Genomic DNA, 5,410 nt, shown 5'->3' with positions numbered 1-5,410 from the left:
GGTAAGAGCCTCGACCAAATTTTCCCTAAAAATCGCGTGGATTGAGATCTCCAGAAATTCCAGTGATTTTGCCCCCCCCCCTTGTGCGCAGAAATTCCCCGGAAATCTACCCACCCGAGGACGGAGAAACTCCGGGTGAAATGAAAGCGCGCGACGCATAAGGAGAAATTCCAGCAGGTGAGCGACGGCCTATTACCTTGATGGAGTCGGTTTCCTGGAACTCATGAAGGTGTACGGAGTAGAACTTCGTCGGAATATACCGCGGAGGAAGGCGCGGTGACTCCCACAGGATGATTCACGAGCGTGTACTTCAAACAGCCAGAAATATACGTATATTCTTCACACGCGAAATTAACATTTCGTTCAAGGACCTCTTGTTGTGCGTCTGACGTTGACAATTGACGCATAACGAATTTGGGTGACGAAAGTATAAAGTGAAAAAGTGAGAGATTTCCGGATAGGTCAATTTCATGAATACAATAATAACATTACAAGTAACAATTGAATGAAATGAGAGGAAATATTCATTGTTTTTTAAAATTTTTCATTCATTGAGAAAATAATTGTTGATGTTAAAATTAATTGTTGATGTTGTATTGCTGTGAATAGATTGTTCTATTCCTCATTCAGGTCCATATTATTTGAGAATTTAATTGAATATATTCTTGATTCCAGGAGTCGACAAATTGTTAATGGAGAATCTAAATTACGCGAGAAAAATGTGAGAACAGTTAAAAGTAGTGTTTTTGCGATAGAAATAATCAATTGAGAATATACACCGATGAAAATTTTTCGTGCAATTTCCGGTGCATTTTTTGGAAAGTCTAATCACATTATAGTTTCACTGGGATTTCAAGAAATTTCCAAATGAATAAATAAATAATTTTATGGAGAAATTGACAGAAATCAGGAAAATTCAGGCAAATATATTCTTGAATTTTCAATGGATTGAAAATTCAGTGTAATTTAGTCAATATAATTTACCAAACATTCATATTTTCATCGAAAATTCAGTCACATTGGGGAATCGCGTCTTCCTGCTGCTCGAAAATAAAAAATTTCATCGAATTTTCAGTGAAATCTAAAATTTCATCATTTTTTCCCCTGAATCGAAATTAAGGTAAATACCTTTCCTTTTCTTATGAAATTGAATTATTAATTATCGTTTCATAATTATTTCCAATCAAATTTTTAAGACAGAATCAAATATCTTTTCAATGAAAATAATTAACTGACAAAATAAAAGCTGTGAAAATACTCAACACGAAAAATATAACCAAATAAAAACCTTTCATTTTGTCATTTTAAAAACCTTTGAGTGACTGAAAATGTCTCAAGTTTCATAATTAATAAACTTAATCAAAAACCAAAAAAATTGTCCTCGGTTCAACGACCAAAAAACACACGAATCATCCATAATTTTCTCAATTCCCCACGCGCGAATGAATAGACTCCCCAATAATGCATTTAATTCAAGCATCATAACGCATCAAATCAGCTTGTTACACATTACCCGGTACGATGACTAAGCCCATCGCATATCCTCCGCCGTCCTCACGGCATTAAGCCACACACGTACATCGTCCCCTTTGTGTACCACCAACCTGGAATCGTTTAATTCTCAACTTCCAGGTAAGTTCCAAGTAAAGCACTGGGCAATGTTGAATGTCCCCGTCGAGTTTGCCCCATTCCCTTATCGCTTCCCGCTACACTGCCCTGCCTACCACCTCCCTCTCCGCTTCCGCGCCCTCGCTCCCTCTCGCTCTTTCTCTCTTTCTCTCTCTCGCTCTCTCGCTCCGTCCCAACGTGTCACGCACTTGTACTCGCCACATTATACATACCCGACGATTGTTTTTCCAGGGTGTGTAACAAATGATCATCAAACTAATTCCCTCTTCCTCAAATTGTGTGTTTTCCCCCCGGCCGTGAGAGTTCCCCGAAACCCTATTATTTTCTATGAGTCCGAGTACTTTGGATTTACGGTAGAATTGCAACACTCGACCTTGTTGCATAATTGCGATTGATTGACGGGATTCGACGTTCGGTTGCTCATTGGTAAACCACCTGACGCGAGATTTATTGGTATTTATTTTTATCCGATGTTCTCTCACTGTTTTTCCCCCGGCGGAATGCAAGTTGGATATATTTCACACGTTCTCCAATTACATAATTACATATTCACACAATACATGCGCTGTGACAAGTCTACAAAGAATGAAATTTATGGACTTATGGAATAATTTGTTGTTATTAATACATGTGTTCAATTATGTTCACACGCATTAATGTCCACACCCAGGGAAATTATTTATTTGATTTAAGGATATTCAAGTATCTTTTACAGTTGGTGCAGAACGCACTGTAGATTCAACCATTTTCAATTATCAAGTTTGTCGATTAAATTACGTGAGAAAATTTGAAAAAAATTATGAGTTTTCAGCAAAATTCGAATTTTATTTTGCACAAAATTGAATTATTATTATTAAAATTGTTGTTTTTTCGGCCATGGAATCAATTTCGGTTCTAAACAAATTATTTTTATGGTGAAAAATTGCTTGTTTATGAATTGTTTTTAGAAAATTTTGGTAATTTTTGCAATTTTTCAATTATTTTATCAATCTTGTTCCAAAAATAAACTTTATAATTTTTTTCAGATCTTTGAAATGTTTTCTAATGGTCCAATATCGAGATGTGTTCAATGTGCGGACACTTTGGATCAAATGGGGCTCAAATGAATGCTCTGATATTAGACTGAAATTGATTTAATTCGCGTTTTTATTCACATTAAATAAATGTTTTTCTTCAAGCATAAAAAAGTATTTTCTCAATCCAAATAAAGACTTTATCAATCAGAACTTAAATAGTTATTTAAATGGCTAAATGAACCAATTTATTAAAGTTATTTAATTATAACAAAATAAATTGTTTCTTTCGCGTAATTAAAGTATCTTTATTGAAATGAATTATCGAGTTAGTTAATTTACGATGAAAATATTGTTGAAACTAATAGAAAACTTTCAAATAATGTTTTTTTTTCATTGAAATGTCGTCCACACTGAATTATCATTCCTGAGATTGCAGCAGAGATGACAAATTCATGGGAATAACTGATTCCGGGGCACATGTGTACGAAGGAGATGATCTGGTTCAAGTTTTGGTCGTTTACGGGCGTGTGAACAACGGGTGAGGCTATCGGACAATTTATTTCTTCCTACGGGTATCTCTTATCTCGTTTTGTTGCCATGTGACGACACGGATTGACCGAGAGGAAATGAAAATGTTGTGTCATTCTGTGAAATTGTATTGAAAACTGTATTCATTAATTTTAAACACAAAAATCCGATTTGATTCGTGATTTCATTATTTAAACTTTGCAGGTCTGAATTTGAATCTCCATATTGAACCGAAAAACCAGAAAACATTTTAAAAATCTGAAAAAAAAACAGAAAGCTAACTTTCAAGGAAGATTGATGAAGTAATTAAAAAATTGCAACTTTGGAATGTACGAGTATTTTCTATAAATAATTTATAAACGATTAATTTTGCAGACTAAAAATCATGTGTTCGGAATCGTAAAACATTTATTCATATTCAGAACTTTACCAGAAATTGATTTCATGCCTAAAACATAAGGTTTCCGAAAGTTTAAACATTTTCAATTATTTATTTATGACCCAGCTAACAATTTACCGGTAAATTTCCGGATATTTACCGGTCTTACTGGGGACTTTTAGATGGCATTCGTAAAAATTGTTCCCTGGGGAACGGTGAATGTTAAAAAAATAATTGTTCTGTGCAAAATGTCATTTGATTGACGTTGAATATTCATGATTTTTTTCAAATTTTTCTAACGCAATTGAATTGACAAATTTGATGATTGAAAATGGTAGAATCAATATAGTTCGGTCTGTACCAAACTGGAAGATAAATGAGCAGGCCAGGCGACCTCAGATCCACAGTAGTTTCCATATTTCCAAAACTAATTTACATATTCAATAACATATTTTCAAAAATCCATACTCCATACGTATATCATAATTTCTAAATTCCGGCTTAAATTAATACAACGAACGGCTGACAAAATTGCTCAATCAGCCAATTTTCCACACTCAAAAATCGTCACGAGGGGTTCAACAAAATAATGTAAATTCCTCGAGCATTTGTCCCTGAAACATTTTTCGTGGCATTTCAGTATCAAAACACTGTATTTTTGTATATGCGCGTGCTTCCACAGTCGTTCCGCATTGTACGATAAATCTGCGCTAGTTTGGACCGCAGCACGTACTACGATTTTACATTTCATCGCTCCCCATAGCCCCCACAAGACTCCAGAAACCTTCTCGCGGCAGTAAAAACCACAGTCTCGAATGCGAGTGTTCTCATTCCACTGGATTCAAACATCTGTACGGTAGACAAATCTCATTGAGGGCCAGCCCTACTTGAGTTACATTTGTTCCAAAACAACTTCGTTAAATTTAGTCACCCAATATTTATGTATTTCCCCCATTTTACCCCAAAATTTGTCCCAGTTATCCACCCACTTTTGTCCTCGTGTTTGGACTATCGTCGAGGTTAATTAATATGCGATGAAAGTATTCCTGACTCAATGATAGTTCACTCTCCCAGGAAATCAATCTCAGCGATTGTATTTAAAAATACTCATCGACCTCTTCCACTCTCATTTCCCCGAGGAAAATTTGATTTGAATTTATCAGAATTGCCAGTGGGTGGAAGGGGGTGTGACTCACTCACGTTTTAATAAACTCAATTTAATTAATTAAAACTCCCCCTACGTGTGACTGTGCAGCATTCTTTTCTCAGGAGTACTCGAGTACTCCCTTCCCCTCTTTGCATAATTGTTAAATGCGTGAAAATAGCCTCATTACACCGTGAACTCGGTCCGCACTCTCCAGCAGAAGTGACTCCTCTACTCATCCGGGAGGGAATTCATATTCATCCATCAATCAGATGTTTTTTCTTTTGCGCGTAGCTGAGAAACATTGGAGATATTATTGTTGCTATCGTAATGGATATGTTTAAGATAAATGAGAAGGGAAATATCAATTTTATTTATTTATTTATGGTATTTTTTTATTTATTGATATGTGGTTGCCAGGGACGCGCTAGCAGGGAAGATTCACAAAATACAAACGATTTAACAAAGGTGTATAAAAATACAACTGCGTGAAACACACAGTAGCCTTAAAACCTATTCCATTCGATTCCTGAGGAAATTTGGGTTCCGTATAGGCAGATGGACGGCTCAGGATTGCGTTTTTCCACTTCCTAGGCCTTATACAAGATGAATTGAATTAATTTTTTTTGGCACTTTCGTTTTTCGCGATTATCTCGGAAACTATGAGATCCGATCAATTAGCCCCTCATGTATAGATATTCCAAATTTTTTTTG

This window comes from Diachasma alloeum, unplaced genomic scaffold (genome assembly GCF_001412515.2).
Source record: "Diachasma alloeum isolate Michigan unplaced genomic scaffold, Dall2.0 Dall_scaffold_00183, whole genome shotgun sequence".
Classification (NCBI taxonomy): Eukaryota; Metazoa; Arthropoda; class Insecta; order Hymenoptera; family Braconidae; genus Diachasma; species Diachasma alloeum.
Note: the sequence above shows the minus strand (reverse complement) of the source record.